A 14,023-nucleotide genomic window follows, 5' to 3' on the forward strand; every position below is an offset into this window, starting at 1 on the left:
CATTGAATTTTAGTAGGAATTCATGTCAACCAATGCTTAACAGAGTCGAATAGGTATAGGTTAGCCTAAGTTAAAAGAACTCCCAGTGTAGCCCTAGTGGTGGGGAAATAGGCAAGTTTCCATTGACAATAGTCAAAGGCATGGGACAAATCTTTTGGGCCTAGATGGGTTAGGGTGAAAAAAAAAAGTAGACTGGCATACTAGTATTCTAAGGGTTATAGGCTAGGTTTAAAACAGGAGCCTATATTAGAAATTTCACTAACCTAACCTAACCTATCCTCATTGCACTACTAGGTTTCAGTGCTCATATATACACGTAAAAATATTTAAAGACCATCTTTCTTCTTCCACAGGTAAAACTTCAGTACAGAGTAATGAAATGCCATACTTATGCCACAATGCCCTACCTACAGTTAAGCCTAACTGTACAGTACATGCATTTTTCATGTCAACGAAGTACGTCACTTAGGAGATCTCAGATACCTACAGAGGTTCATGATACAAATATCATTAACAGATTCAATAATTCCAGAGAGCTGATACTGCTGAAGGTATTTCTATAGAAGCACTCCGCACGGACTGCAAGGAACGTAACCGCGGATACGACATCCACTAGGGATTGGGGCATCCAATGTATTTCGCCGTGTTTAGTACTGGCCCCTGGGGGTTTAATTACAGTCGTCCGAATAAATATTGCTTAAAATTCTTGTTCAGTAGGTAAAACTGCATAGAAAAACCGTAACTGCCATAGTCAAGGCCGCTGCGGATAAGTACCCTAGATCTACCAATTTGAGCTCTAGTTATGACTGAATAAATTTGATTATTCATCAGATCAGGTAATATTGTGTTTTTGTTATATCTATAGTTGTTCCCCACAAAGTTACTGTACCATCAGGAGTGTTTTTTCAAACAGGTCTGCCCAGCATCATATCAAAAGGACCCAAATTTTCTTATGTACATTAACAGTAAATGTAAATCATTACTATCCAATGACAAAATAGTGATACTGATGGTGGATGAACTCACGTACTTCTACCATCAACTCACGTACTTAATACCACATTTTCATTATAAAGGCAAAATATTGTTGGTTCAGCCTTTGGCTATAGTGAAGCTGCAACAGGTGCATTTTACTATATGTTGAACAGGTAAAGTTAAGTTGCACAAATTCCCAATTAAAGCCTAAAAGCTGATGTTCTGCACTGCACACTGAAGGTAATTATAGGCTTAGAAAAAATAATTTTTTCAGTGTTTTGCATTGTAACATCATAATGCTATCATCGGGAAAGAAAGCAATGTCCTATTTTCCCAGCATTCCACAGCTGTCTAAAGTAACAAATGCCCTTTTTCGTGTGTTTCAGTAAAATTGTTAAAATATATCAGGAATAATTGGCTTGGCCAGAAAGTTATAAATAAAACAATGAAATTACCTCAGTTTGATGTATATAATTTGGAAAACGAAATTCATGATGCCCCATTCAGGCCTTTGAAAAACTTCATGACATAGATGTTTACTCAATGAACATTCATATAAACTATCATTAAAAGCATTATCTCCCTACACCTTTGAGAAACAAAATGTTCATTTAGTTTTACAAATATCCAATTAATATATCGTTCAAGCTTTACTAACTATTGGAAAAAAAACCACTCCCTTTTTATTCAGGATGCAAATGTAAAAATTTTACTTTTGGTCGACAATCATGAATTTAAATGTTTAAATGTGAAAAGTTAATTTATAGATAAGCTGCCCAATAAGTAATGAAGGTTATATATAGTACAGAAAAATAGAAATTAACAATATGGGTTTCTACTAACGTTTCATTGAGTAATTGTTGTTCAAGAAATAACTAGTTGAAGCCAAAGAGCCAAAGTTAGAAAATTTTACAAATACCAAATAAATGGACTGTGTAAGCGGGAAGCATTATTTCATTCCACATATAGTAGTAAAAAGAACCATGTTTTTTTTTTTTGTGATGTAAACCTATGCACTGCTGTTTATTCTTTGGTAGACTGTATTGTAACTAAACAAATTGTTTTGGTTCAGCATTTATATTAATCTTATAAACTTGTGTTCGAGTAAGTATTATTTGGTGTACACTAATTAGTGTAGAAGAGAAAATAAGTAAATCAATAACTGGCAGACCAAAAATGATAGATTTTGGCGAGGGTTTGTTTATATTTCTTTCGTCTGGCAGCGTACTCAGTGGTTGGTTGGTTTGGTGTTTGCTTCTCACTTCGGTGGTCGCGGGTTCGATTCTCGGCCATTCCATTGAGGAGTGAGAGATGTGTATTTCTGGTGATAGAAGTTCACTCTCGACGTGGTTCGGAAGTCACGTAAAGCCGTTGGTCCCGTTGCTAAATAACCACTGGTTCCATGCAACGTAAAAACACCATACAAACAAACAGTGCTAGCAGCTCGGACTACCCATGCTTACGTCACAAAACATCGAACAGGTCTTCTTTGTCGGTGGTCTTGGCTTTAGTCATGTCTTCAATGAATGACAACAGTGCTAAAGGGACGGCATGTCTGCTGTTCCGTGCGAATTGTATTTCCAAACAATGCGAAGATTTTTAAGCACTTTGGATTTATTTTAGCTAAATGATACATATTTATTACGTCCCCTCCAAACTATAATGCATTCACGTCTGATAGGTCATCAGTCATGTCTTTTTTAATGAATGGATGGCGTGCTAGAGGCACGGCGTGACGTCACCCGGGAAAGGAAACAAAACAAGATCCTCCATCTCGGTAATATCGGACACATAATCGGAGAGAAAGCGCCTCAGTGGCGTGGTTGGTTTGGTGTTTGCTTCTCACCTCGGTGGTCGCGGCTTCGATTCTCGGCCATTCCATTGAGGAGTGAGAGATGTGTATTTCTGGTGATAGAAGTTCACTCTCGACGTGGTTTGGAAGTCACTTAAAGCCGTTGGTCCCGTTGCTGAATAACCACTGGTTCCATGCAACGTAAAAACACCATACAAACAAACAGACGTAATCGGAGTGAGGACTGAGGAGCTTTTTTGTTTGTATGGTGCTATTACGTTGCATGGAACCAGTGGTTATTCAGCAACGGGACCAACGGCTTTACGTGACTTCCGAACCACGTCGAGAGTGAACTTCTATCACCAGAAATACACATCTTTCACTCCTCAATGGAATGGCCGAGAATCGAACCTGCAACCACCGAGGTGGGACGCTAAAACCATACCAACCACGCCGCTGAGGCGCTGGACTGAGGAGCAGTCAGTCAGAGAAGCCAGGCATTCTGAGTGAGAGGTGGGGGTCAGTCTACCGTAGAGTCGTCTGTTTTTTTTTACAACAAACTTTGGTTTTTGAGTAATTGAGTTCGTTGTGCTTAAGTTCGTATGGTTGTCGAGTTGGGTAATTTGTGGTGCCGATGTTGTAGATTGTTGTATAGTCTTGGTGATTGTTTGTGCTAGTGATTTATCGTTTTTAGTTTTCAGTATGAGTTGATGACAGTGGTTTGTTGTTTTGTTCACTAGTAGTGGTGGAGTTGTTTTTCGATGGCCATATTACGCTGAAAGCACAGCTAATAATAGCCCTTGTCAAGTTTCCTGATGAGTAAATGTGTTTGAGATGGTGTTTTTTTTTTTTTTGGTCTTGTTGAACCAAGTGTCCTGTTAGTAATTAAAGTAACGTAAAGGGGAAAGTGTGGCTGGGGAAAATTTAGGAGTGATTAACGTAAATGTAGGGAGGTAATTTTTTTTTTTTTAAGCTTGTGATCCTGCCACAATTCAATTCACTTTCATGACTGTGCATTGTCTACCCTCTCTCCAGTGTTTCCCAAATTATCAGGCCCTCCTGGGCATCCATAGACAGGCTTAATTCTGGGTAATTCCTGGGTCAAATTTGGAAACCTTTTCTTCAATCGATAATTAGGCGGAGCCAACATACCGGTCTGTTGTGATTTTAAGTTATACTAAAATTTCCGTATAATTACTAGTTCGTGACTTTTGACAGACATCTGGCATGTATTAGCTTTGAGCTTTATTGCTTTACACTGATTGTATATGCTTCTACATGCCTTTTTCAGTGGCGAGTCTAGTGATTTAGATTTATTCCGGTGTTGAAACATGCTCAATTTTTTCACTGACCAGTCAATTGAACCCTCGTTAAATTTTATTGGATAATAGGACTCTGAGGATTTTAAGTTAACGGCAAACGCTATTGTCTGATTTTAGCCTCTGTACTGCAAGAAGAAACTGGAGTTAGTCACTGATGATTTAGCTGCAAGTAGGTAGCGCTGTCATAAAATGACAGTTAATTTCCATTAAATGAAAGGTGTTAATTTCTTTATCATTAATTTTACTGTAGATTTATTATTTACTAATTAATGATTATTATTATTTTCTAAATTGTAAGTAATATTTTTTCGCCCGTATTTCGCAATGTGATAAGAGTTTCCCTCCACTCGTTTTCCCCCCTTAACGTTGGCATAATGTGCAGCATTATGTGCTGTTGTCCGGGTTCCTGTGCACATAACAATTTAGGGACTGTTCATGGGTCCCTATAGTGGCGAGCACTGCCCTTGTATAAGTTGATCTGCATGTTTGGCCAAATGTGTATAGGGGAGTTATATAAGAATGCTAGGTTAGTTATCGTCCTTTTGCGTTAGGGGAATACCAGCGAGATTTAAGGTAAACAAAAATATATTTCTAGTTTCGTAATTTAATTCCAGTGCCTGAAATTCCTACCGTTGTTGCTTTCTTGAAGAAAATTGTGTGCTTTGGACCATTTTGATCTATGTTTTTCCCTAAAATTGCATTGTGGTTAGTTACGTTGTATGTCTAGGAGTCACATGACCTGGGGAAAATTTTACAGGCGTCAGACTGTCTCGGACACTCTCCTGTCATTTGGGTCTAGTCTTTCATGAAGTGAATGTATATCCAGTCTGTGTCCCTCCTGTAATTTTGGTTATTTTCGGTTAATTCATTTATGATTTTTATGAATATGAACCCCAATGCATTGATTTTTTAAAGGTAACCTGGAGTGTTACCCGGTTGTGTTTCTGATAAGACAGAAAAAAAAAAAAAAAAAAATCAACTGATGACTATGACGAGACTGTAGTCACAACCGTCTGTTCTGAATAGAGCCATCAAAATGTTTTTGTCCATCCAATTAAGATAAATTTATTTTATTTTCAAGTGACAGCGGGATGTCGAGTTTCGACAAGTTCAGTCTCTCTCTCTCTCTCTCTCTCTCGTGTCGTCTGTGTATCTTCAGGTAGGAGGTTGCATCGTGCTGTGAAATGTTTATCATCCGAGTTTCTGCAACTCGGTTTTGTGTTCTGGTAATTGGTGTTATTGTATACAGTCTCTATAATATTGTTCAGTGCTGGTGTAAGTAATTCATGATAAGTGAACAGTCCGTTCGGGATCGTTCGTTATGAACGAAATTTTCGTTGTTGTTGTTTTTCTCATTTTTTATTGTAATTTTGTTGATTATATTTTCATTTATTCTTTTTCTGTTGGGCCTCATTTTTCCCCGTTATTTTTTTATTCTTTTTGCGTAAGTAAAGTACTAACATTAGGCTGAAGAGAACTTTTCAAAGAAAACCTCGCTGCCTGATAATTTGACAAAGTGAGCACAACTGCACTGTCTGCACAAGAGCATTAAAATTTGAATGAAACCTAGACAAGGGTAGTTGACTACCAGGTTGTCTCGATTGATGTAAGTCTGAGGCTCTCCCGAGGCTCCGAATAGGTAGATTCTACCTAGGGTACTTATCCGCGGCGGCCTAGGCTATGGCAGTTGCTGTTTTTCTATGCAGTTTTACCTACTGAACAAAAATTTTAAGTAAAATTTATTCGGACGACTGTAATTAATCCGCCAGGGGCCAGTATTAAACACGGCGAAATACATTCGACGCCCCAATCCCTAGTGGATGTCGTGCAGACTGCTTCTGTAGAAATACCAAAGCCCATTTAGTATATTAAATAAGGCTTACTGTATCTGTTTACAAGGCACAGTGGGCCAGAGCAGTAATTCTTTGGACAAAATTGTTTTTTGCTTTCACATCCAAGTATTATTTATCATTTTCTATTATAAACGTTTAGAGTATTGTATTTACAAGCATATGAGTGATACGTTTACCCATTTTCTTTATATTTGATACCTTTATTCAATGTAGAAAAGATAGGAATAAAATTACAAAAAAATAAGATTATTTCTATCAAATGCTGTCTTTGAAGATTTTACAATATAAATTATTTAATAAACGTAAAGAATAACATTTTGGTTATAATTTTATACTATAGTAATATGAATATAGAAATAAAAGTATTTAATCCATTAAAAAATCTTAAAATAACAAGGAACTTTAACTCGTATTAAGACTACATGATACAAATCAAAAGGTATTTTGGACGATTAAATTTTTACTTTCTTCAAGTATTTCAGTTTTTACAGATCTGTCTACTTTTCTTAGAGAACTTACCAAGGAATCAGGTGGACAAAGTAATCTTATCATTAAATCTTCATTTGTCTTTATTCGTGATGTTTTCATTGTGAAAGATTCCTTAAACTACTTGAATTCTTTTATCCTTTGCTTCTTGTGCCTCCTCAGATAATTTGCCAATTGGTAGATGGAAGTTGCATATCAATGAAGCACCATGAATTAACAACCGATGCAAGCTTTGGGGCATGTAGTACCAGTTATATTTTTGTTCATAACATCTGGCAGTATCCAAGCAAAACTTTTCAAATTTATCTGCATCGATATCAAGACCAGATGACATTGTTGGTAAAATCAAATAAAGTTTATAAACGAAGGATTGCTCAAGGCTAGTGATTTCGAATGCAAGATCTGCCTTCTTGAAAAACCTGCGAGCAGTATTCCCATCACTAGATGTAGCATTCTTGTAGTCTCGGGTTTAGTTTCATTTGAGAATTTCATTTATGGACGAGTAACGAGAAGTGAATTTCCAGCACCAGAAAAACACTTCTCTAACTCTTCAATGGAACCAGGGATCTATCTCAGAATCACAGGGTTGGCTTTTAAGTGCTTTGCTATTGACCAACTGATGATCTCAATTGCAAATTAGTAATTGTAGTATAAACAGTAAAGATTTCCTTATGCAATGACTCCATGACTTTCCTAATTTACTGGTTCTAGTTATTTTTCTGCCCTAAACCAAGCTAATCCTTTGAACTACCTTAACATCCAAAACTACTAGCAACCCAACTCCTTTCAACTTTTTAGGCCGGGATTTGCCACAAACCCCTTGCAAACACCATGTAGTATTAAGATGATGAGTACCTACTCATTGGCAGCTCTTGTCACCTTATGCTGTTTGGTTACTCAAGACTCCCCGGTTGAATGGCGCCATGATAGGGGAGATAGTGCTTCAGTTATTATTTGCCCACAAAAGCTCGAAGTGCAAATTGGTGCAAAGAAAACAAATATTTTCCCTTTCTACACAAGTTCTAGTATAATAAAATACACAAGAGATACGAAGCAAATGCAAGCGAAAAAAATTGCCGCATACTTGTTTTTGTTAAAAAATATTTGAAGTATTTTTGTATATATCTATATAACATGGATTAATTGCATGTTGTGCACAATATTTGAAATGTTTAGTCACAGAAATAACAAGTAATAAACTTGTTGAAACTCTCTTATAAACTAATGAAACACAGACCTAATATCGCAGATGCTACATTCACACAATTCTGATGTAGACAATCACTAGCGTACTGGGAGAGAATGTAAGTACTTAGCCGATTGCGTCTATAAAAACCATAGCGCCAGTCTAACCCATGCTCCTTAAATAATGATATAATATACGTTTCCCTTTCTAAAAACTATTCTAATTTACGTTTTTAATATAATTTTGATAAAACTAAACAATATCTCTAAATTTACTCTAGAATATGAAAATACATTGCAAATTATATCATAATTTAAAACTGCAAAACAAAACCTATCAGATACTTAAAACACGATATATGTCCGAAGTAATTGGAATTTCTCAGATGGATTCGTTCATAGAGATGTGGTAGATAGAATGTGAATTTCTGATTGTAATACTATGTATCACGCCGACAATATTCACTTGTTTTCCTTCATGAACGGGAATATTATGCATCATCGTAAGTGGTGAATGTAATTATTTTAGTTTCTACAAATCTGTTTTTGTATTCCAAAGCGTTTAAAGTTCTGACGTCAATGTTGCGACGGCTAAGGTAGGTTGATCAAATCCGGTTGCATCCGCAAGAGCGTGTTTTATGAATTCCTTAGAGAATTGACTTGAATACTATAGTCCTTCAAATTTGATCTAGCATAGAGCAGCACGACCTTGGCAGCCATATCACCCTGTTTCCCAGCTGTCTGTACACCGACTCAATGCTCTTTCTTCTCACAAGTCCGTCCACCATTACCACTCTCTCTCTCTCTCTCTCTCTCTCTCTCTCTCTCTCTCTCTCTCTCTCTCTCTCCTCTCTATCTCCTCTCTCTCTCTCTCTCTCTCTCCACTTTTAAAACTGTTGAAAAAATATCACTCAATCTCTCAAAGTAAATATAATGAATTAAGCATCTCTCTAGATAGGCTTATGCTCGCGCTCTCTCCGTCTCTCTCTTCCAAGTTTCTTTCGCAATCACTACATTCTCTCTCTCTCTCTCTCTCTCTCTCTCTCTCTCTCTCTCTCTCTCTCTCTCTCTCTCTCTCTCTCTCTCTCTCTCCACACTTTTGAAACAATTGAAAAAAATATCACTCTCGCGGCGAGCGAGACGAATTTTTTTTTTTTCTTTTAAGTATAGGCTAGGCTGCAAAGTGATTGTGTTATCCGAACTCAGTGCTCTCATTATTCTGACTATAGAAACTGTGTAACCTAGTATCTGTAAAATTTACAGTTCACTAAGCATCACTTTACAAATTCCCATACACAGAAGCACAACAAATATTGGTGGGATCCGGGATGGGGAAGACCCCCTGGCTAAGCAACACTGGGTTAATCTAGGATGGTGTCCTTTTGTAATCAGTTGGCCTGTCTCGGGGGTTGGACCCCCCAAGGCCAAGTAACACGTTACACGGCCTACTAGGTTAGGTTAGGATGGTGTCCAATGTAGCCACTTAGCCTAGCTTATTATTATTATTATTATTTTTTACAGTACTTCCTACTCAGTTTTTCTTAAATTACTGTGTATTTGTGTTTTTATGTTTTGAAAGATTGATTGTATTTGTAGGCTAATACATGTTGGAAGTAGGTGTGTTTTGTTGGATGTAGTGGGGGTGTATAGTAATAACTTAAAAACAACTTATTTCCCACATGTATTACTATAATCATTCAAAACACATTAAAACACACAAGAAAATCGTACTTAAGAAAAACAGAGTCGGAACTGTTGTAAAAGTTTACCCAAATTTTATATTCTAATTTCAATGCCTGGGAAAAAGCTTAAAAATCTTAGTTTTTCTATATTTCGGGGAACTCTGGGTAATTTCAAAGTTTGGGAAAGCTTAAACATCTTGGTTTTTCTGTAGTTCGATGAACTCTGGTATTTTGAATGTGGTCTACGTTGAGTTGGTTATGGTAGTTTTTATATATATTATATAATATATATATGATATTATATATATATATATATATATATATATATATATCCATATAAAGGTGATTCTCCCCACTGAAGTGGACTGTATGAAAATAGCAGCCACTAAGGTTAACCACTAGGGTACTTGAGTAAAGGAAAACTTGAATCATATTAACCACAAAGGTAGACTCCGGCCTTAAATGCAGTGTGAAGAGGTTGCAGCCTACGTATTCACAAGTACTTGAGCGATTTGTAACTACTATTTATTTTGAACTTAAGCTGCATTTACTAGGTAATTTGTGACTTTTTAGATTATTTAAGCCAGTGGTTCTCAACCAGGGGGTCATTACCCCCTAGGGATAATATTTTCATGGGGTTGGGAAATTGGGGTGCAGAATTATAACAACAGATTGGCAGGCTCAAACTGGCTCTAGGACTACACAAAATGCACTGTGCATCGGTATGCACCACTGAGAGGTCACGCTGGGCAATCTCAATGCTAGCACTTTTGCTTGTATTATTATTATTATTATTATTGCATGTTATTTAGAATGCACCTTTTGAGGCAGACAGTATTGGAGAGGTTTGGGAGGGGATGAATAACATTGATATATAGTGAACGGGTGCATGGGCCAGAAAAGATTGAGAACCACTTGCTCTAAGCCAAGCCAGTGGGTGTGTCAGCAAATCATCTAGTTTTATTATCAGGTTTTTAATATTGCTGCCGTAAACTTTTATCATAGAAAATCAGTGCCTATTCAGATCAGGGGAATTAAGAGCATATGATTAATGAAATTGGTTATGTAGGAAGAAAATTACTTTCCCGTGATTCCAATTTTTGGCCTTTCTTTCAATAGGTTCTCTGCAACGTTCTCATACGACATAAATGAATGGTATTTTTTCATCTTGGGCTTGAAAGCACGGTAATGTAGCCTTTCTTCAACCCTGAAGTTGTGCTCGAGCATTAGTGGTATTAATTAAAGATTTTTGTCAGAACTACATATCGGTGTAACCCATTGATCAATTTTGGAAACTCATTTCTTTAAACGGTAATTAGGCGGGACCTACATATATCGTTTGTGATTGTTTTTTCAAGTTGTGCCATATCACAATTTGTCCATAATTTTAACTCCTTTTTATCCCTTGACTTTTCATATATTTTAGTTCGTGACTGATGGATATCTGGGATATCTGGAATGGATGATTTTCTTGTGTTTCACCAGTTTATTCCATTAAATTTATATGCTACCTACGTACGTTTTTGTTGGTAATTCTAGTATATTTATTTTTGTTATTTTGGCGATATAACATGCTCATTTTTTTTTCTTGACCAATCACTTTGACACGTTAAGCATTGTGGGTTAATAGAACGTGGAGGATTTTAATTTGTGGCAATTTATTAAAATAGCCTCTGTGCAGCTAAAAGAAACTAGAGTTTAGTCAGTGAAGAATTACTTGTAAGTATATGCCATGGTTGTATAGACGTTACAAGTAGTTTTCATGTTATGTTTTTTCTTTGAAATTTTTACATTCTAATTTGTAAGTCTGGGAGAAGCCTAAAAAAATTAGTTTTTCTGGGTTTCGGGGGAACGTATTAGGGCATTTGAATGTGATTTACTTCGAGAGGGCTTTGATTTTTTTTTTTTTTTTTTTTTTTTTTTTTGGATTTTTTTTTTTTTTTTTTTTTTTTTTTTGGCTGGGGTGTGTGTTGGTTGGTTGGGGCAGTGGTTGTCATTCATACTTTATTCTCTCCACTGGAGTAAATAGCTGTGAAGAATAGCAGCCACCAAGGTTAACCTCCGTGGCACTTGAGTAAAAAAGCTAGTGTGACTTACCAACCACTGAGGTAGGCTATGGCCATAGACAGTGAGCGGTTACGTGCGTAATCACAAGTGCTTGATTACTTTATAACTTTAGATTTTGAACTTTGATAAGACACTACACTTTCACTAATTTGCAACTTTTTGCCAAGACTTGACAAAGCCCAAGCCAGTGAGTGTTCCTCCAAATCCCTAAGTTTCATTATCAGGATTTTTATCTTTGAAATGCAGTATTCAGACCTGGAGAATTATGGGCGATAGTTGAATTGTCTTGTAAAATCATCCTGGAAAAGGTAAACGCTGCTGTTACTGTGTGAATAAGAGATTGTAGTGCTGGAAATGGTTACGCGGTAAATAAAGACAGCTACTAACAACGAATGGGCGGACTAAAAGTACAATTTTTAAAGTAAATTGTATTTTTCGTAACTACAAACCGAGCTCCTTTACATATAATTGCCCACCTCATGCTATCCCTAAATCTGTTCCTGGGCCTAAAGCAAAGTGGAATGTTTACGTCCAGTCGGACGGGGGCCGCATACTCAAAACTTCCAAAGGCGCCTTTTGTGGCAAAGGCGCCGTTCCTGTCGGTCGTTACTTGAAAGGCTCATACTCAAACACAGAGTGCGCCCCGCCATCTTGGAAATATGGCGCTGTGAGAGCCTTTGCGCTTGGGCTGGTTAGAGCAGCCTTTGAGGTGGAAAAGGCAACTTTGGGATTGACAACAAGTAAGAAGAGGATGTCTCCTACCTCTTGTATATGTCAATGAACGCCATTATACATAGTTTTATTTTGCAAGTTACTCTAATTGCTTTGTAATAGTGTGATTTTCCTCTGCAGACGTTAGATTTAAAGTTATTGGATGTGTATTATTTAAAATGATTTCATATATACAATCTAAAATTCCTATATAATAATCTGATTGATTTGACCTTTAGTTATCGTATATGAAATAAAATGTTCATGTATAATCAATGCTAGAAAAACCATATATTTTTTTGTCTTGTTTAATAAATCTCAATACAGAAAATATATCTTTATACTATGTACTAAATGCAAAGGTGAAAATATTCATGCAATTTCCCTACCTTATCACTTCTCATCTGGCACATTAAACATAGGTTAAAGTGGTCTGAGTTAAGTACAGTACTACATACAGTGACTCACATTATGAAATAAATGCCACCTAGATACAAATAAGTTATGAAATAAATGAATTTGATGTTCATATTACCTAGATACAAAAAGGTTACTGTATCACTGAATGACCCTTAATAATAGCAATATCAGTGTATCACATAGTATATTATCTCCAGGAAAGAAATAACATACTAAAGTAAATAAAAAATAAAAACTTACAATAAGGTAGAGGTAACTGAGATCATAGAGTTATCATTTTATACTATTATAAATAAGAAAACATGCTTTATAGCCAAAATAGAGAAATAACATGAAATAGCATTGTAAATAAACAAAATATGTACTAAACTTATCACTATAACACGAGATCACAAGAAGCACGATATAATAAGAGTAAATGGAGGAAAAATAAAAAATAAGCCTCATTAAATAATGGAGTGATTAGCATAAGACAATGAGGTAGTATATCACATTACTCTTAAACAAAAAACTTACAAAAAACTAATCTCAATAATGAAGAGGTATATGACATTTATCACATTATGGGCACCCTTGGTATAGGAACATATAAGGCATGGTATGAAAAAAAAAAGATTTTACTACTGTATAGACTATATTAAAAGTACTACCACTTTAAAAAAAAAAAAAAAAAATATGCATAATGTCTCTTAAGCATATCAGTCATGGTTACCATGCTGTCAGCTATTACCCTTACACTTCCATTTAGAGTACATAACAATTACTTGAGTCACAACTAGGCATGGTTAGGTTTGGTTAAGGTTAGGCTAGGTTAAGAATTGGTCTTGTAGATAAGACCCTTTTAAAAATACGGACACCAGTTTTATACTTTTGAACAGGTCCCATGTTCGTGTGGGACTGCTATTCTTCAAAAGCTCCCTAACTTTTTACCCTAACCTAACCTAAGATTAAATGGTTGACATTCATTTGCGGCAGAAATGCCATACATGAAAAATCTCTTAGAATTGTGTAAAATATATAAAAATAAAATTATCTGGTTAGGCAAGGCATAGGTATTGGCAACTTATGCAATAATACCCACAGGCCTAGGCATATCATCACAGCTTAGGCTAAAACAATTTATTTTCCAAGCAATATCATAGGATACTTTTTGCCAATAGCTAACATATAGCCTACTAGGAATATAGCTCATAATTAGCATGAAGTTAACAGTACAACATAAGCCAAGGCCTAGCCAAAACTCGCTTCAATCTAGGTATGTATGGCAATTAGTCTATGCTAAATTAGGGAGATTGCTTCCTTTTCTTAGCCACAGGGTCCATTGTGCCGCTCTTTAATCGCTCTGCCATCAACAATCAGCTGATATGCTGTTGTATCGTGATTGGTTCTCATTCTCTAGGCACGCTATGATACGGGCGATGTGATTGGCTAGACTATCCAAAGGCGCCTTTGACAAAAAGGCAGCCTTTACGTGCAAAGGCACGTCCAAGGCGCCTTTGAAAATCTTTGTGTATACGATTTCGCCATCGT

The sequence above is a fragment of the Macrobrachium nipponense genome, chromosome 30 (genome assembly GCF_015104395.2).
Source record: "Macrobrachium nipponense isolate FS-2020 chromosome 30, ASM1510439v2, whole genome shotgun sequence".
Lineage (NCBI taxonomy): Eukaryota > Metazoa > Arthropoda > Malacostraca > Decapoda > Palaemonidae > Macrobrachium > Macrobrachium nipponense.